General features: G+C 45.8%; 8 non-coding genes across 8 annotated transcripts; all 8 read left to right on the forward strand.

Annotated features, from left to right (window-relative positions):
- The first annotated feature begins 90 nt into the window (after positions 1 to 90).
- On the forward strand, positions 91 to 173 carry TRNAL-AAG (transfer RNA leucine (anticodon AAG)). Its single transcript has one exon. It is a non-coding gene; the product is annotated as a tRNA-Leu (tRNA).
- A 189-nt stretch (positions 174 to 362) lies between these two features.
- On the forward strand, positions 363 to 445 carry TRNAL-AAG (transfer RNA leucine (anticodon AAG)). The gene has a single exon. It is a non-coding gene; the product is annotated as a tRNA-Leu (tRNA).
- A 14,210-nt stretch (positions 446 to 14,655) lies between these two features.
- On the forward strand, positions 14,656 to 14,738 carry TRNAL-UAG (transfer RNA leucine (anticodon UAG)). Its single transcript has one exon. It is a non-coding gene; the product is annotated as a tRNA-Leu (tRNA).
- Positions 14,739 to 15,370: 632 nt separating this feature from the next.
- On the forward strand, positions 15,371 to 15,453 carry TRNAL-CAG (transfer RNA leucine (anticodon CAG)). Its single transcript has one exon. It is a non-coding gene; the product is annotated as a tRNA-Leu (tRNA).
- A 1,297-nt stretch (positions 15,454 to 16,750) lies between these two features.
- TRNAL-UAG (transfer RNA leucine (anticodon UAG)) lies at positions 16,751 to 16,833 on the forward strand. The gene has a single exon. It is a non-coding gene; the product is annotated as a tRNA-Leu (tRNA).
- A 632-nt stretch (positions 16,834 to 17,465) lies between these two features.
- Positions 17,466 to 17,548, forward strand: TRNAL-CAG (transfer RNA leucine (anticodon CAG)). Its single transcript has one exon. It is a non-coding gene; the product is annotated as a tRNA-Leu (tRNA).
- A 189-nt stretch (positions 17,549 to 17,737) lies between these two features.
- On the forward strand, positions 17,738 to 17,820 carry TRNAL-AAG (transfer RNA leucine (anticodon AAG)). Its single transcript has one exon. It is a non-coding gene; the product is annotated as a tRNA-Leu (tRNA).
- A 190-nt stretch (positions 17,821 to 18,010) lies between these two features.
- Positions 18,011 to 18,093, forward strand: TRNAL-AAG (transfer RNA leucine (anticodon AAG)). The gene has a single exon. It is a non-coding gene; the product is annotated as a tRNA-Leu (tRNA).
- Positions 18,094 to 19,748: the final 1,655 nt, after the last annotated feature.

Below are 19,748 nucleotides of genomic sequence, written 5' to 3' on the forward strand. Positions count from 1 at the left end.
TTTTCTTGCTATAGCCACTTATGGCCTAAGATGTGTGTTTTTTTTGTTCACACTATCTTTCTCACTATGTAGATGGACAAGCAACATGTGGTCAGGATGGCCGAGTGGTCTAAGGCGCTGCGTTAAGGCTGCAGTCTCTCCTGGAGGCGTGGGTTCGAATCCCACTTCTGACAAACCTGTGTTTAATCTTCTTTTTTCTTGAGGGAGAAAATCAGATCATTTCCCTCACATGGGCTTATATGGTTGTCTTTTTGGAAAAGTGCAGTGAGTTTTTTTCTTGCTATAGCCACTTATGGCCTAAGATGTGTGTTTTATTTGTTCACACTATCTTTCTCACTATGTAGATGGACAAGCAACATGTGGTCAGGATGGCCGAGTGGTCTAAGGCGCTGCGTTAAGGCCGCAGTCTCTCCTGGAGGCGTGGGTTCGAATCCCACTTCTGACAAATCTTTAAGTCCATTTTGTCTCTGCGTTCCTTCAGAATCTCAGCTAAAAATTGGCAGTGCATATAATATCTGAATAAGTACCAAACTTCAGTTTCAACTGCAGATGAATTTGCCCAATTCTGTCTTCAAGCTCGTATAATATTCTTCTAGCACTAGTGGTGTTTTATGTGTTTTTTGGGGGGTGCCTAAAAAATCCCTTTTATTGAAGAAATGGCTTACATTCAGTCTTGTGATATTTTTGCTTTCCAATAAGTAGATTTTTAATTTTATGTAACCTCATTTTCTAATGATCCATTCAAGAGATGTTTCCACTATGAAATGAAGAGCAAGGGGAAAGAGCACAAATGATAGAGCCAGTGAGTGAGATGGGGTGTTGAGGAAGGAGAGAATGAAACAAAGACAGAGTGAGTGAACGGCAGGTAGGCATAGAAGAAGAGACTAGAAGTTGAGAGAGCGCAACTGACCTAAATGTATGAGTACATCACACTTACCTGTAGTAAGCACAAATCATGAGGAGAAATGCCATGAGTGCTAGTAGTATCTGTAATTATATTCTGAATGTATAGCTAATGTAGAGATTTAAGTAGAAGTGGAACTAATACAGAAATGTGTGACACTATATGATTTTATTAGATGTGATTATTCCTGAATTCATGTCGTGTAAGCTGCTAAAATGTAAGATGGCATGTGGTTAAACGCAGAATGTGGTAGGCCTCAGGGCCAGAGCTAGAAGGGAAGGGGAATGTGTTTCTTTTCACGACATAGATTGAAATAATGTTTTGGCTATTGCATTAATGGGCCATGATTTATAGATGTGTTTACTGAATAATAGAATAAGAGTATTAACATGCTTTAATTAATGAAGAAGTTGAATGCTATAATCATTATGAGAAATGCTGTAGGCCTGAATTGTTTAACATTGATTTACACGTACATGTCTGGGCCGAGAAATGTTGCGAAACCTTTTTGGAAGTCTATGAGAGTTGGGTTCTTGGCTGCAGATGTCTGTCTGCAAGGGAAAAGGGGGGATCCAATTATAAATGAATGAATAGAGGTCTGTTCAGTAGACGGCCCAGACATGGAGGAGGGTTCTGGAATGTTTAAGGGGTATCAGCGGGCCGGAGAAGAGTCTGAGAAGCAAGGTCAACTCCAACGTATGAGGCCCAATACAAAGCAGCATGGAAAAAGCCAGAAGCTACACCACGTGAGGGGCGTCTCATGAGGGGCGTCTCAAATGTTGTTGACTGTTTTGTATTAGGGACAGCACCCCTGGGTGGAGTTAGAGCAGATTCCTGAGGACCCTTTAGAGAGCGGATGGGTAGGCAGAGAGGGGTCATGACTGGAGAACTATAGGTTTTCACCAAGAGACTTAGAGTGAGTGACTTCCCTTGGGGGTCATTCACTGCTGACACCTTTGTTAGGTTGGGATTTGGTTAAGTAGGGATACCATCTAGAGCAGGGTAGGGACAGCCTAACCTGTGTGTTTTCCTCCAACTTAAATGAAGGAGAGATATGCGTCAATGCTGATAGCTTTATTATTCTTAGAACTTGTGTTAGTAATTTCCGTTGCTCGTCTGAGGGCTTTCAGAGAGCACATGTATGTAGTTGGACCTGTGTATCTCGTGAATCTCATTCTGAGATGCCTGTATTTGCAGCTTATCATATCTTTACAATAAACTTTTGAAAGCTAGAAGTTGTCTGTGATCTTTTGGAGTGGGGTCCTTTATTGGGTGAACTAGCTTGGGAGAGAGGCACTTTCTTCCTCAAAGACAGGCAACAAAGGTTCAGTCGACCAGATCGAGGTTTGGATCAATAGTGCTAAGGTATCGATCAAAATCTCGCCCTTCCAGTTGGTAGCTATAGAGGATGGTTGCCTTCTTGAGGACGGTGACCTAGGCCAGGTTAGCTTACCCCAAGGCCCCTAGAAATCGATGATCGGAAGAACCGCCCGCCGAAGAAGATCCGGATGACGTGAGACAGAAAAAGCAGCAGTATCGGTCGAGAGTGAGTATAAGGGGTCATGCGTGTTAGATTGCGGTGTTTTTGTATTGTATCTATGTTGTAATGTTTGGCGGAGTTGAATGTCTGTAGAGTGACTGTGGAACAGGTTGTGAGCGCGCGCAACCGGTGGAAATCTTAAGTTCAAGGAGAGCTTAAGTGGTTCGGGTGTATCGGACACCCAGAGTAATTGTCAAATAGTGTGAAGGGGGTCATGAGGTACCATTGATCACCCGAAAGACCGAGATAGGGGGAACGTAAGAGTGAGTGCGTGAGTAACGGACGCTGGTCGGAGGTTACTGTGTGTGTGTAAGCAACCTATCAGAGAGACGATAGACATTTCGTCAGTTGTGTTGACAATTACATATAGACTGTGGACGTACAGTCGAGGGAAGTGACCGCTTGGTCGGAAGTAGTCATTTTTCGGTGTATGAATGGGACGCATGCATGACCGGGAGACGAGTTGAGAAAGGAGGGGTGCTGCTGCGAAGCGGAGAAAAGTGACGTCAGGAAGTGTCGCGACGTGATTGGCCGACAGGAGAAAGACCGCGCTGTGATAGGCCAGCTAGCAAAGACGTCAGAAAGTATCGCTCTGTGATTGGCCGACCGGAGAAAGACCGCGCTGCGATAGGCCAAGTTAGCAAAGCCGCGACAGGATTGGTGGATTGTCATCAGGAAGTAAACAGAGTAGCGAGGCTGGATATTGTGCGCATAATTATGAAGTGTTTTAAATGGCTGAGAGCGGTGTTTAAAAAAGAGAAGCGGGGATCGTATGAAGGGGAAGAAGCCCCGCCGGAGGGTACGCCAGCTCGTTACATGGCAGTGAATGTTGGGTTGCATACGATCCTTTGGATATCAGAGTGGAGTAAGATTACGGAAGGAAATGAGGAACTGACGTTCCCGAAGTACGGGACGTTCAGATTAGAGGTGTTACATCGATTAAAATCAGTCATGACCTCAATGAGACCCTTGCCTAGACCGACCCAGTTTGAAGCTCTTGATGCATGGATTAGGGCAGCGCATGAAAAGAATATGAACAGACGACAAGAAAGGGTGAAACGATCGGTAAGGGCAGTGCAGGATGCCAGGTGGGATGCGGATGCTAAAAGATGGAGAGTGCATAACATGGAAGTAAATAAACTGTACCCAGTGTTAGAGGTGCCCGTAAATAAAAGCCCCCTAGAAGAAGATGATGAGAGCGAAACAGAGGACAGCCTGATAAACAGATTACTGACAGACAGGCCACCCCCGTATAATAGAGCAGGGGGAGAGGTCGAGCATAGTGAAGGAGAAAAGGGGGGCAATGCAGGAGAGCATAGACCGCTTCCCAGTTCAGAGTGGGATCCAGAGGCAAAGAAAGAGCTGTCCCAGCCTAGTCAGGTGCAACAGGTAGTCGGGAGGTTTGTGGTACAAAGAGCGCCGGAAACGGAGTGCGCCACATCCTACGGATTACCAGATGCACTACAGGTACCTGTTACCATAGGTCCTATAATATCGATATATGACCAAGAGAGAGCAAGAGGGGAAGAACGGGTACGGAAGGACAGAGAAAGAGCAGAGACGGCAAGGAGGAACGATACGACCAATTCCCCAAGTCAGATGCCGATACCCAGAGAGTGGAGCACCCCGATGCACACAGCAGGGGACCCAGGAGGGGATCCTGGGGGCCCTAGATGGCCAGCGGATCTGAGGGGAACCGGACGAAAATCCTTTCAAGAGCTAAATGAGTACATGAAGAAGTGGGATGAGGCAGTGGAGGCTCACAAGAGCATCATAGCTGCAGAAGCTGAAAGGGAAAGTCAGGACAGCAGAGCTCGGACTCACTGCGGGGCTGGGGAGAGCAGCCCGGAGTGGGACTGTAGAGAGAGAGATAGTAGGGGAGTCACCCATTGGGCCCGGAGTGGGGATAGAACAGACCTGGAAAACGGGGGCCCCGAGAGTGGAGGGGTGGCGTGCCCAATACTCAGTGAAGGGGAGAGGAGAGCGCAAGAGTACAGAAACAGCTTTAAGTGTCCACACTGTGTGCCCGGCACCAGAGAACAGAATGGGAGTTGTGAGAGGTCGCACCATAGTCCCTGTGATGACGGAAATGAGCGCAGCCCAGGGAATATGGGGAACCAGGAAGGAGCGTATCGGATACTGAGCGATACTAGGCAAAGGGAGAGTAGCGACCAGAGGGAAAATAACAGAGAGGCGTACGGTGAAAGGAGAGAAGAAGAAGAGAGTGGGCAGAGCAAGAGTGGGGGTAACAGGCCCGTGTTCCATCACCTTCCAAGATCGGATGGCCGAGCATGGGACCTGGAGAGATGGGAGCAAGGGAGAGCACTCATTAACTCTCCCGAGCCCAAACGTAGAGCCCGGAGTTGGGATGGTAGGGAGACCAGTGAGCCCCCTTCGAAAGACATATTGCGAGCTGAGATAAAAGCTAAGAGACTCGATGTCGCCAGCTTAAGGTCAGACCTGGATGACATGATAGATGGTACCCTGCCTTTAGAAAGAATGGAAATGTATGAGCAGGATGAAATACTGTATATGGCAAAGGATATCACTCGAAAGGCGAGAGCAATCCATGAGAAGTTAGTCGAACTAGCAGGCAAATATATGGTGGATCTGTCAAGAACCAAAGCATTACAGGGTAACCACAGGCTACATTACACAGATCGAGACCTAGATGAGAGGAGAACGATTGGGCTGAAAACGCATATAAGGGAACTGATCACTGGAATAAGGACATGGAGGGCACTAGATAAGTGGGAAGAGAGGTGGTCCAAGAAAGGGACCGGCAGGAGAAGCATGCTTGGTATGACACCAGGAAGGCTGCAGGGAATAGAAGCATACCCTTTGCGTGAAGTCGCCAATGGGAACTATGTGCATGTCCCTTGGAGTAGGGGAGATTTAGCTGCTTTTACCACCTCCTTCCCCAAATTGCGGGAAAACCCAGTGGAGTGGTACAAGCAAGTCGAGAGATTTGTAAAAATCTCAAAGGTCCTATGGATAGATCTGAACACGCTGTTCGACATTGTAGTACCAGGAGATCTGTGGACAGCATGCAAGGTTAGCGCTGAGTGGCCCACAACGGAGCCGGAGAGAGATGCTAAGACTAATGGGCCGTCCGAGATTGTGATGGCAAAATTCGAGAGAGTGATGACTTGGCTGAAAGAGAAAGTGCCAATGCAAGACATAGATTGGGTCAGAATAGACCGAACCAGACAGGAACCCAAAGAGACAGTCCACGAATATTACGAGAGATTGCTGAAGGCGTTTAAACAGTATAGCGGCCTGGATGTAATGGATCCAAAAGACATAGGGCAATTCGTGTCCAAGTTCGTCCTGGGACTGAGACCGGATATTAGTTTAATGATTCAGCAACACTCGATTTGTTGGCAAAGTAAACCCCTAGACGAAATACTGAGGTATGCCAGGTACTGCTGTGATGAGATAGACTCCAAGGCTAAGAAACTAAAAGAAAAGTTGATGGTGGTACAGATGCAGGCAGCAGGAAAGGGGGGACAGCAGCAACAGCAGCAAGGAACAGGTACAGGAGGAAAGAAGCAGTACAGTCAGAACAAGGGCAATGAGGAGAGTTCCACCTTTAGACCCAGATTAGACATAGCTGCCTTGAAGAAAACGACTAGGTGCCACCAGTGTAACGAGGTGGGGCATTGGAAACGCGAGTGTCCCTACAATGTAGAGATAGGAGAGCAAGAGATAGAGGAGGAAGAGGTCCAGAGCGCGCCTACAAGAGGGGTGACGCCATACCAGGGAAAGGTGCTCAAAGGGGGGGGGGCTCCTCCCCGAGCCCAGTTCCCGCAACCTCCTCGAGTAGGGACTATGGGTAAGACCTATAGACAGATGCCCCTGTTTGTAGAAGGAGAAGAGTGCTATTATGTGGACCCATTAACCGGACAGAGAGTGGAAAGAGAAGACTGCACCCTCGGGGCAGCCTTGGAGGTGGACCAGAGGGGACCCTATGTCGAAGCAGAAGTAGCAGGGTGCCCCACGACATTTCTGGTGGACACAGGAGCCACTAGGTCCACGATCAGATCAGCTGCAGTTCCAGACCTGCCCATGTCTGGAGAGACCATACAAGTGGTGGGGGTCGCAAACAGGAGAATAACCAGCCAATTGACAGAACCGGTACAGGTGAAAATAGGGAAGTACAGTGATGAGCACCAGTTTGTGGTTTGCGATTCAAGTCCTGTGTGTCTGCTAGGCAGAGACCTGTTGTGTAAATTGAATTGTACTATATACTGTACACCTCAGGGAGTGGAGGTATTGACCAATGATGATGACGCAGATTTCAAAGTTGCAAACTCAAGAATATGCGTGGAGCTGTACCCTACTTTGACAGTAGATGAGCTCCCCTGGGACTTGAGAGAGACAGTGGCACCAGAAGTATGGGATTTCACTGGGGAAGAGATAGGATTGGTCAAAGGGGTGGACCCAGTGAAAATTGTAGTGAAACCGCATGCTGAGTTCCCAAGAACACCCCAATATAAATTGACTCCAGAAACGATTGCAGGCATAAAGCCCGTAATCGAGTCCATGATTAAACAGGGAATACTGAAAGAAATCGTGGGTAGTCCATGCAACTCCCCGATTATGGGTCTGCAGAAACCAAATGGGAAATTTCGGATAGTGCAGGACCTTCGAAAGATTAATAACATAGTCGTTTCGTGTTGTCCAGTGGTACCGAATCCATCAGTGATACTGTTTCAGATTCCATTCCAAGCTGAGTGGTTCACTGTGATCGATCTTTGTCAGGCTTTCTTTTCGATCCCTCTGGACGAAGAAAGCCATTTTCTTTTCGCATTTAAGCTGGAAAATCGCGTCCTAACATGGTGTCGTATCCCTCAGGGGTATACAGAGAGCCCATCGATCTTTAACCAGCTTTTGAAGAAAAATCTTGAAAGTCTAGTGCTGCCCCAGAAGTCAGTTCTGGTCCAGTACATAGACGACCTCCTCGTGGCGTCAGAAACAGAAGAAGCTTGCAGGGAGGACTCCATTGCTTTGTTAAATCACCTAGCTGCCAATGGGCACAAGGTGTCCCCGGGAAAGTTGCAGTACTGCCTGACAGAAGTGCAGTACTTAGGACACCGAATAGAGAAAGGCAAACGAAAGGTGTCACCAGACAGGATAGAGGCGATCATGAAAATGAATGCGCCTAAGACACAGAGAGAGGTCAGGATGTTCCTAGGGATGGTGGGTTATTGCCGACAGTGGATCGCGAACTTTTCACTGAAAGCAAAGCCCTTGCAAAAACTGACGCACAAGGAGGTGAGCGATCCGGTACCATGGGACAAAGACTGTTTGATGGCATTCTTACAGCTGCGAGAGGACCTGTGTCGTGCTCCGGCATTGGGAATGCCTGATTACAATAAACCATTTTTTCTTTACTGTTGTGAGAGAGAAGGTTGCGCGTTGTCTGTGTTAGTCCAAATCCATGGGAATGCCCGTAGACCAGTTGCTTATTTCTCGGCTACTTTAGACCCAGTAGCCGCAGCGTTGCCCGGATGTCTCAAATCCGTTGCTGCAACGGGTGTCAGCATTGAGAGATGTGAAAATATCGTCATGGGGCACCCGTTAGAGGTGTGCGTGCCCCATTCTGTTGAACTGTTGATGACCAGGACCAAAACACAGCATCTGACCAACAGCAGGCTCACGCGCTATGAGCAAGTTATTCTTGCTGCAGAGAATGTGACCCTCAAGAGATGCTCTGTTTTGAACCCTGCCACCTTGATGCCACTCCCAAATGATATTGAGGATGATGATGAATGTACAGACCATGACTGCCTCGATGTGACTGAACTATGCACCAAACCCAGACCCGACATCGTAGATGAGCCACTGACCGACCCAGACGAAATTTTCTTTGTCGATGGCTCATGTGTAAGAGATGAAGTTGGGCAGTTGAGAGCAGCTTATGCTGTTTGTACAATTGCTGGAGTTGTAGAAGCTGGATGCCTGGAAGGAGTACACTCCGCTCAGGTAGCCGAGATTATTGCCTTGACACGTGCTTGCTTGGCAAGCAATCAAATTCGAGTCACCATATACACCGACAGCCAATATGGTTATGGGGTGGTTCATGATTACGGGCAGTTATGGTCTCAAAGAGGGTTCATGACCTCTTCAGGCTCTCCCATTCGCAATGGAGAGTTTGTGCGCCTGTTGTTAGAGGCGTTGCAATGCCCAGCAGGTATCGCAGTTGTAAAGTGCACCGCACATACCAGAAATGAGGACTTCGTCTCGAAAGGCAATAGATATGCCGACGAAGTCGCGCGCTATTGCGCAGAACAAGGGTACTCTTTCACAGAGGTGGAAGTGGGTGGAATAAATGTAAGGACTGAATTAGCCATGATATTGGAAACTGTTGATACTTGGGATGAACTGGCAAACATGCAAGAAAATGCTCCTGATTTTGAAAAAGAAACATGGGAAAAGGCAGGATGTGTAGTGGGTGAGTCCCATTTTTGGGTCTCAGCAGATGGCAGAGCAGTGTTGCCCAATGAGATGGTGAGTCCAATGGCCAGACTCATACATGGTCCCGTACACCTAGGGAGAGACGCTATGCTGAGAGTGTTTAGACAGACTTGGTACAATCCTAAGTTTAGAATAGCAGCAGAAGCAGTGTGCCAGCGTTGTGTGACCTGTCAGCAGCTGAACGTAGGGAAAAGAACACCAGTTGCACTGAGTCACATAGGAAGGTCTGGAGGTCCATTCAATCGAATGCAGATAGATTTCATTGAAATGCCGAGATGCAACCGCCTCCGCTATGTCCTGGTGGTTGTTTGTGTGTTCTCCAGATGGGTTGAGGCATACCCTACACGTAGGTGCGACACCCTCACAGTGGCTAAGTTACTGCTTAGGGAACTCATTCCGCGCTTCGGGGTGCCGGCCTCTTTGGAATCAGATAGGGGAACGCATTTCAATAGCGAGCTTGTGAAGATGATTTGTGCAGCTCTGAATATCGATCAGAAGTTGCATTGTAGTTACCGACCAGAAGCCTCAGGAATTGTGGAGCAGATCAATGGCACGATCAAAGCCCGAATTGCCAAAGTGTGCTCCTCAACGACCCTGAGTTGGCCTGACGCCCTGCCATTGGTCCTCATGAGCCTTCGTAGTACCCCAGACAGAAGAACGGGGTTGTCACCACATGAGGTGTTAATGGGGAGAGCAATGAGGCTGCCATCTGTCCCAACTACTGCACTGTTAAATATCACAGATGATATGATCCTGGACTATTGTAAGGGGCTGTCTGACGCCATTCGTTCTGTGTCCCTTCAGGTGCAGGCTGCCGAGGTTCCATCGTGCCAGGGCCCGTGCCATGACCTGTATCCTGGGGACTGGGTCCTGGTGAAAAAACATGTGAGAAGAAGCTGCTTGGATGTTCGTTGGCGTGGGCCCTTCCAGATCATCTTGATTGCGAATACGGCTGTGAAGGTGGGAGGCCTGCCCAATTGGATCCACGCGTCACATACGCGAAGGGTTCCAGCACCTCGGGAAGAAACAGCTCCTCTCTCGGATAGACGTCCAGCAGAGGACCGAGAAGCCATAGAGGGGGCTAGCCAAGCTGAAGAGGTGCCAGCGGAAGCAGGGAACGAGTCTGACCAAGCTGAGGACGGTCAGTACAACAGCGAAACAGACGACGCTACAGAAGGAGAAAGTAGCTGGGAGTACGAGTCAGACACTGACAGGTCTGACAGAGAGCGAGAACAGACAAGAAGGAGAAGGAGTAGAAGGGCACGTGGAGAAGCTAATTGGCCGCAAAGAAGGAGCTCTAGCCTGAGGTCAACTCCAGAGGTAACCCTTCCTCCGATATCAGAAGACTCAGACCCGGAAGAAGGTGCTCAGGGCGCTGAAGCACCGGACCGAAGAAGGTCAAGAAGAGTGCGTGTGCCTAACAGAAGATACTCCACACCTGAGTGGACATATCTGGCGACAAATGTCTTTGAAACAGGAGACAGGGAGGATTCGAGCGGTGGTGGTGTCCAGTTCTGAGCCCATCGTCACCGTGGAAATACGACTGTTGGTACCCGGAGTCGAACAAGAAGGGTCACTAACATTCATGCTCCCCAGACCTCCCCGCCTCAGCAAGTTAAAACATATGTTTCTTTCAGAATTGCAATTCCCCGACTTTGGTACAACGATAACAGCCCATGAAGAGCACAATCTTCGTTTGGAAATATTGAACTTTGCTATCGAAGCTGCAGGTACAAACTTGATAGTAGATTGTTAAAGGACTTTGTAAATAAAGCGAGCAGAAAAAGAAGATTACCCAGCGCCCAGGAAGCAGAGAATATTAGGGAACTTCCTTGAGTTGATGGAGAAGGGCTAGGGTTGTCTTTATTGAACTGTTAAAGGACTTTTGCGAAAAAGGTTGTCAGCTTCCAGTTGTGTGGATTCTAAAGACGAAAGGATTAAAAAAAAGAGACTGTAAAGGAACGAGAAGAAAAGAACTTTTTGCTAAGATAAGAGAGAGCCATATTGTCTGACGAAATGGAAGCCGGCACCCAGAACCGCAGAGCTAAATGTATAATAGGTACACTAATAGTAGGAGTGATAATATTAATAGCTTTAGTGGTAACAATTTCTTATGTAAAGGGACATGAGGAAGAGGCGAAGGTAACTGATGTGAAATCTGTAGAAACGCTTACACCCACTGTTGCTGGTGAGAAAAGGGAAAACACTCAAAAGAAAGCGTTATTAGCTGCAGAAGCCCGCAGGTTACACGTAGATGAGTCCCAAGGAGACTTTAGGTCAAATGCTTATGCTAAACTCTTATATGAATACGTGGATGCCATGGAGGTTAAGGACTGTTACGTCTGCATGCAGTTGCCGGCGTCTGTAGATGAAGGCATTAGATACCATCACCTCCCGCTGACATATGGCATTACATGTAGCTTATTGCTTAGTATATTTTATGAGAGAGATAGTTTTGAATACTATTTCTCCAACTATGATTCAGTGTTGCTGGAAGTCCCAAATTATAAGCAGATGAACAAATGGGACTACTGGAAGAGTGAAGACAGATTGGCCAAGTTCTTCATTCCTTGGATTACCTTAGATACTTCACATGCCCGTAGAAATAACCTGACATGCAAGGTGTCAGAAGTCGAGAAGAAGTTCATAGGGCAGGTGGATGATCGTTACAGGAGACAAAAGATTTTGAAAAAATCAGGACAATGGAAAACAGATTGGACCGAGGAAGAGAAGACACACAAGAGAAAGGGTAGTAGTGGTCCAATAGCTTTAGATAAGACGCAGAGAGGAAAGCTATGTCTTCACCGAGCCAAAACGTATTATGAAAATGTATACGTGGGAGAAGTCGACTGTGAACATGCTTTCAATATAGAGTACTATACTAAAGATTTCCTGAAGGGAATGCAAGTGATTCCAAATGTGTATTTTGTATGTGGAAGAAATGCCTACGTGAGACTACCTGACAACTGGTATGGATCATGTTACCTAGCAATTGTCTTCCCCAAAATATATCATGCACAAGACTTAGTGATCATCGAGGGCAAGACATCATCGAGGGGAAGGAGAGATGTAGGAGATGCAGAAATGGTTGGAGATGTCTTTGGAGCTATGTTCCCTCTTTTGGGAGTAATCCTTAATGATGTTAAAATTAGGCGACTGGCAACAGTCGTCGACAAGTTGTCTGCCAGCACTGCTCAGTCCTTAATGCTGGTAGAAGGAGAGATGCAATCGATAAGGGCTATGGTTCTTCAGAACCGTCTTGCGTTAGATGTCCTACTAGCAAAAGAGGGCGGAGTCTGTAAGGCTTTGAAGGTCCAGGAATGTTGCACTTACATTCCAGACAATTCGAAGCCCCTTGAGAAAGTTATTAGGAACATAACTGATATTCACAAGGAGATCGAAGACTTGAGTAGAGAAAATGTCTGGGAAAAGGTGGGCCACGGAATGAGTGAAGTTGGAGGGTGGATTTCCACCTTAGGCAAAAGCTTTGTGTGGTATATACTAAAACCTATCATCATAATATTGATCTGTGGGATTATATTGTGGGGATTGGTGAGGGTATTCAAATGGTACAGAGCAAGAAGGTCAGAAAGGGCCCAAAGAGAGCAGCTGCAGAGATTGGCTGCCATACAAGATAATCAGTACAGGAGTCTGAGGGCTCTGGAAGCGCAGAGACAAATTATGCCAGCAATAACTGCAGTTTAAATGTTAGTGATGACCCCGAGAGGTCATCAAAGGGGGGAACTGAGAGAGCGCAACTGACCTAAATGTATGAGTACATCACACTTACCTGTAGTAAGCACAAATCATGAGGAGAAATGCCATGAGTGCTAGTAGTATCTGTAATTATATTCTGAATGTATAGCTAATGTAGAGATTTAAGTAGAAGTGGAACTAATACAGAAATGTGTGACACTATATGATTTTATTAGATGTGATTATTCCTGAATTCATGTCGTGTAAGCTGCTAAAATGTAAGATGGCATGTGGTTAAACGCAGAATGTGGTAGGCCTCAGGGCCAGAGCTAGAAGGGAAGGGGAAGGTGTTTCTTTTCACGACATAGATTGAAATAATGTTTTGGCTATTGCATTAATGGGCCATGATTTATAGATGTGTTTACTGAATAATAGAATAAGAGTATTAACATGCTTTAATTAATGAAGAAGTTGAATGCTATAATCATTATGAGAAATGCTGTAGGCCTGAATTGTTTAACATTGATTTACACGTACATGTCTGGGCCGAGAAATGTTGCGAAACCTTTTTGGAAGTCTATGAGAGTTGGGTTCTTGGCTGCAGATGTCTGTCTGCAAGGGAAAAGGGGGGATCCAATTATAAATGAATGAATAGAGGTCTGTTCAGTAGACGGCCCAGACATGGAGGAGGGTTCTGGAATGTTTAAGGGGTATCAGCGGGCCGGAGAAGAGTCTGAGAAGCAAGGTCAACTCCAACGTATGAGGCCCAATACAAAGCAGCATGGAAAAAGCCAGAAGCTACACCACGTGAGGGGCGTCTCATGAGGGGCGTCTCAAATGTTGTTGACTGTTTTGTATTAGGGACAGCACCCCTGGGTGGAGTTAGAGCAGATTCCTGAGGACCCTTTAGAGAGCGGATGGGTAGGCAGAGAGGGGTCATGACTGGAGAACTATAGGTTTTCACCAAGAGACTTAGAGTGAGTGACTTCCCTTGGGGGTCATTCACTGCTGACACCTTTGTTAGGTTGGGATTTGGTTAAGTAGGGATACCATCTAGAGCAGGGTAGGGACAGCCTAACCTGTGTGTTTTCCTCCAACTTAAATGAAGGAGAGATATGCGTCAATGCTGATAGCTTTATTATTCTTAGAACTTGTGTTAGTAATTTCCGTTGCTCGTCTGAGGGCTTTCAGAGAGCACATGTATGTAGTTGGACCTGTGTATCTCGTGAATCTCATTCTGAGATGCCTGTATTTGCAGCTTATCATATCTTTACAATAAACTTTTGAAAGCTAGAAGTTGTCTGTGATCTTTTGGAGTGGGGTCCTTTATTGGGTGAACTAGCTTGGGAGAGAGGCACTTTCTTCCTCAAAGACAGGCAACAAAGGTTCAGTCGACCAGATCGAGGTTTGGATCAATAGTGCTAAGGTATCGATCAAAATCTCGCCCTTCCAAAGTGAAGGTGACTTGCTTTTCCCTGCTCTTGACCTCCCACCCATCTCAAACCAATCACAAACATACCTTCTATGCAACGTTGGTATGCAGAACTTCGCTCCTCAGCCAGTAAGGGTGAGTCCCAAGCCAGGGGCTAGAGAGCAAAAGAATGGATGTGCTCAGACGTTCCTTGCTAGGGACAGTTGATCTGAAACAAGGCCTGCTCTCTTGTTTCCAGCAAGGATCTAGAAATTCTGCATGAATCTGCAAGGCACATTGACAGCATAAATTTGCATAAACTGCCCCACCTTCTGCCTTCCTACTTCCTGAGCAGTAGTTGTTTGTGTATAAAGAGAGAGGTCGCAGGCAAGGTAATTTTGTGAGTAGGATACAGAACCCTAAATAGCTGGTGAGAGGTATAAGTTATTCTAAAAGCATAAAAACAGTACACCTGTGAAATGAAATGCTTTCATATGTGATCTTCTGTGTTTATTGTCCTGTGCAAAAAGTTGCACCTTGTGTTTGAAGGTTGAAATTATTTCAAGCTTGCATGGACGCAGAAATTTCTGAGTGACTTTTATACATTTCTTAGGACTCTCCACTGTCAGGATGGCCGAGTGGTCTAAGGCACTGTGTTTAGGCCGCAGTCTCCTCTGGAGGCGTGGGTTCGAATCCCACTTCTGACATGACTTTTGGAGATATAATCTTCTTCATCAGGATAACATCTGATGGAAGTTGCATCTGTTCGTCTTCACCTGGGACGTTATTCCGTCCTCGTCTAGTCAAGAGAGCTTGGGGTTCTCATATATTTCTGTTGTACAAAGTCTTGCTGATAAAGTGCAATCCTTACCAAATGAGCTTATGACCCATGTAAGAGCTCATCTAGAAGAGTCATTCTCTTGTATTCCCTGGCCAGACAGGCCATACACATTTGGAAGAATGCCAAGCACCTGGTAGACAACTGGACTCCAGCACACTTACAGCAATTTCCTCAGGGCAGTGATCAGGGGCTACTTAGATTTGCGAATTCCACCCTATGTTGTGACATTGAGATCCCTTGTTGAATTTGCTTTAGTCAGCCAAGATGTGGCTATTGACTCAATTTCAAAGCAGCTTTGGGCCGTTCAAGTGGCTGGTGAATAGCACTTTCTCTTTGTACTCATTAAAGGTCTAAAGAGTTCTTCATAGGTACTGCTCTGTATGGATTGTTCAAAGATCTGTTGGAAATGCTTATAATGGGATAAATAAATTGAGGGCATGCCTTTTCGGTACCCCACTTGCATGGCTGTCTGGCTTGTGGAAGGTGCTGCAAATGCAAGTCAGGATGGCTGAGTGGTCTAAGGTGCTGCGTTCAGGTCGCAGTCTCTTCTAGAGGCGTGGGTTCAAATCCCACTTCTGACAAACCTGTGTTTAATCTTCTTTTTTCTTGAGGGAGAAAATCAGATCATTTCCCTCACATGGGCTTATATGGTTGTCTTTTTGGAAAAGTGCAGTGAGTTTTTTTCTTGCTATAGCCACTCATGGCCTAAGATGTGTGTTTTTTTTGTTCACACTATCTTTCTAACTATGTAGATGAACAAGCAACATGTGGTCAGGTTGGCCGAATGGTCTAAGGTGCTGCGTTAAGGCCGCAGTCTCTCCTGGAGGCGTGTGTTCGAATACCACTTCTGACAAAACTTTAAGTCCATTTTGTCTCTGCGTTCCTTCAGAATCTCAGCTAAAAATTGGCAGTGCATATAATATCTGAATAAGTACCAAACTTCAGTTTCAACTGCAAATGAATTCGCCCAATTCTGTCTTCAAGTTCGTATAATATTCTTCTAGCACTAGTGGTGTTTTATGTGTTTTTGGGGGGTGCCTAAAAAATCCCTTTTATTGAAGAAATGGCTTACATTCAGTCTTGTGATATTTTTGGTTTCCAATAAGTAGATTTTTATTTTTATGTAACCTCATTTTCTAATGTTCCATTCAAGAGATGTTTCCACTATGAAATGAAGAGCAAGGGGAAAGAGCACAAATGATAGAGCCAGTGAGTGAGATGGGGTGTTGAGGAAGGTGAGAATGAAACAAAGACAGAGTGAGTGAACGGCAGGTAGGCACAGAAGAGGAGACTAGAAGTGAAGGTGACTTGCTTTACCCTTCTCTTGACCTCCCACCCATCTCAAACCAATCACAAACATACCTTCTATGCAACGTTGGTATGCAGAACTTCACTCCTCAGCCAGTGAGGGTGAGTCCCAAGCCAGGGGCTAGAGAGCAAAAGAATGGATGTGCTCAGACGTTCCTTGCTAGGGACAGTTGATCTGAAACAAGGCCTGCTCTCTTGTTTCCAGCAAGGATCTAGAAATTCTGCATGAATCTGCAAGGCACATTGACAGCATAAATTTGCATAAACTGCCCCACCTTCTGCCTTCCTACTTCCTGAGCAGTAGTTGTTTGTGTATAAAGAGAGAGGTCGCAGGCAAGGTAATTTTGTGAGTAGGATACAGAACCCTAAATAGCTGGTGAGAGGTATAAGTTATTCTAAAAGCATAAAAACAGTACACCTGTGAAATGAAATGCTTTCATATGTGATCTTCTGTGTTTATTGTCCTGTGCAAAAAGTTGCACCTTGTGTTTGAAGGTTGAAATTATTTCAAGCTTCCATGGACGCAGAAATTTCTGAGTGACTTTTATACATTTCTTAGGACTCTCCACTGTCAGGATGGCCGAGTGGTCTAAGGTGCTGTGTTTAGGCCGCAGTCTCCTCTGGAGGCGTGGGTTTGGATCCCACTTCTGACATGACTTTTGGAGATATAATCTTCTTCATCAGGATAACATCTGATGGAAGTTGCATCTGTTCGTCTTCACCTGGGACGTTATTCCGTCCTCGTCTAGTCAAGAGAGCTTGGGGTTCTCATATATTTCTGTTGTACAAAGTCTTGCTGATAAAGTGCAATCCTTACCAAATAAGCTTAGGACCCATGTAAGAGCTCATCTAGAAGAGTCATGCTCTTGTATTCCCTGGCCAGACAGGCCATGCAAATTTGGAAGAATGCCAAGCACCTGGTAGACAGCTGTACTCCAGCACACTTACAGCAATGTCCTCAGGGCTGTGATCAGGGGCTGCTTAGATTTGCGTATTCCACCCTATGTTGTGACATTGAGCTCCCTTGTTGAATTTGCTTTAGTCAGCCAAGATGTGGCTGTTGACTCAATTTCAAAGCAGCTTTGCGCCGTTCAAGTGGCTGGTGAATAGCACTTTCTCTTTGTACGCTTTAAAGGTCTAAAGAGTTCTTCATAGGTACTGCTCTGTGTGGATTGTTCAAAGATCTGTTGGAAATACTTATAATGGGATAAATAAATTGAGGGCATGCCTTTTCGGTACCAAACTTGCATGGCTGTCTGGCTTGTGGAAGGTGCTGCAAATGCAAGTCAGGATGGCCGAATGGTCTAAGGCGCTGCGTTCAGGTCGCAGTCTCTTCTGGAGGCGTGGGTTCAAATCCCACTTCTGACAAACCTGTGTTTAATCTTCTTTTTTCTTGAGGGAGAAAATCAGATCATTTCCCTCACATGGGCTTATATGGTTGTCTTTTTGGAAAAGTGCAGTGAGTTTTTTTCTTGCTATAGCCACTTATGGCCTAAGATGTGTGTTTTTTTTGTTCACACTATCTTTCTCACTATGTAGATGGACAAGCAACATGTGGTCAGGATGGCCGAGTGGTCTAAGGCGCTGCGTTAAGGCTGCAGTCTCTCCTGGAGGCGTGGGTTCGAATCCCACTTCTGACAAACCTGTGTTTAATCTTCTTTTTTCTTGAGGGAGAAAATCAGATCATTTCCCTCACATGGGCTTATATGGTTGTCTTTTTGGAAAAGTGCAGTGAGTTTTTTTTCTTGCTATAGCCACTTATGGCCTAAGATGTGTGTTTTATTTGTTCACACTATCTTTCTCACTATGTAGATGGACAAGCAACATGTGGTCAGGATGGCCGAGTGGTCTAAGGCGCTGCGTTAAGGCCGCAGTCTCTCCTGGAGGCGTGGGTTCGAATCCCACTTCTGACAAATCTTTAAGTCCATTTTGTCTCTGCGTTCCTTCAGAATCTCAGCTAAAAATTGGCAGTGCATATAATATCTGAATAAGTACCAAACTTCAGTTTCAACTGCAGATGAATTTGCCCAATTCTGTCTTCAAGCTCGTATAATATTCTTCTAGCACTAGTGGTGTTTTATGTGTTTTTTGGGGGGTGCCTAAAAAATCCCTTTTATTGAAGAAATGGCTTACATTCAGTCTTGTGATATTTTTGCTTTCCAATAAGTAGATTTTTAATTTTATGTAACCTCATTTTCTAATGATCCATTCAAGAGATGTTTCCACTATGAAATGAAGAGCAAGGGGAAAGAGCACAAATGATAGAGCCAGTGAGTGAGATGGGGTGTTGAGGAAGGAGAGAATGAAACAAAGACAGAGTGAGTGAACGGCAGGTAGGCATAGAAGAAGAGACTAGAAGTGAAGGTGACTTGCTTTTCCCTGCTCTTGACCTCCCACCCATCTCAAACCAATCACAAACATACCTTCTATGCAACGTTGGTATGCAGAACTTCGCTCCTCAGCCAGTAAGGGTGAGTCCCAAGCCAGGGGCTAGAGAGCAAAAGAATGGATGTGCTCAGACGTTCCTTGCTAGGGACAGTTGATCTGAAACAAGGCCTGCTCTCTTGTTTCCAGCAAGGATCTAGAAATTCTGCATGAATCTGCAAGGCACATTGACAGCATGAATTTGCATAAACTGCCCCACCTTCTGCCTTCCTACTTCCTGAGCAGTAGTTGTTTGTGTATAAAGAGAGAGGTCGCAGGCAAGATAATTTAGTGAGTAGGATACAGAACCCTAAATAGCTGGTGAGAGGTATAAGTTATTCTAAAAGCATAAAAACAGTACACCTGTGAAATGAAATGCTTTCATATGTGATCTTCTGTGTTTATTGTCCTGTGCAAAAAGTTGCACCTTGTGTTTGAAGGTTGAAATTATTTCAAGCTTGCATGGACGCAGAAATTTCTGAGTGACTTTTAAACATTTCTTAGGACTCTTCACTGTCAGGATGGCCGAGTGGTCTAAGGTGCTGTGTGTAGGCTACAGTCTCCTGTGGAGGCGTGGGTTCGAATCCCACTTCTGAAATGACTTTTGGAGATATAATCTTCTTCATCAGGATAACATCTGATGGAAGTTGCATCTGTTCGTCTTCACCTGGGACGTTATTCCGTCCTCGTCTAGTCAAGAGAGCTTGGGTTTCTCATATATTTCTGTTGTACAAAGTCTTGCTGATAAAGTGCAATCCTTACCAAATGAGCTTAGGACCCATGTAAGAGCTCATCTAGAAGAGTCATGCTCTTGTATTCCCTGGCCAGACAGGCCATGCAAATTTGGAAGAATGCCAAGCACCTGGTAGACAGCTGTACTCCAGCACACTTACAGCAATGTCCTCAGGGCTGTGATCAGGGGCTGCTTAGATTTGCGTATTCCACCCTATGTTGTGACATTGAGCTCCCTTGTTGAATTTGCTTTAGTCAGGCAAGATGTGGCTGTTGACTCAATTTCAAAGCAGCTTTGCGCCGTTCAAGTGGCTGGTGAATAGCACTTTCTCTTTGTACGCTTTAAAGGTCTAAAGAGTTCTTCATAGGTACTGCTCTGTATGGATTGTTCAAAGATCTGTTGGAAATGCTT

This window comes from Lissotriton helveticus, chromosome 8 (genome assembly GCF_964261635.1).
Source record: "Lissotriton helveticus chromosome 8, aLisHel1.1, whole genome shotgun sequence".
In the NCBI taxonomy this organism is placed as follows: domain Eukaryota; kingdom Metazoa; phylum Chordata; class Amphibia; order Caudata; family Salamandridae; genus Lissotriton; species Lissotriton helveticus.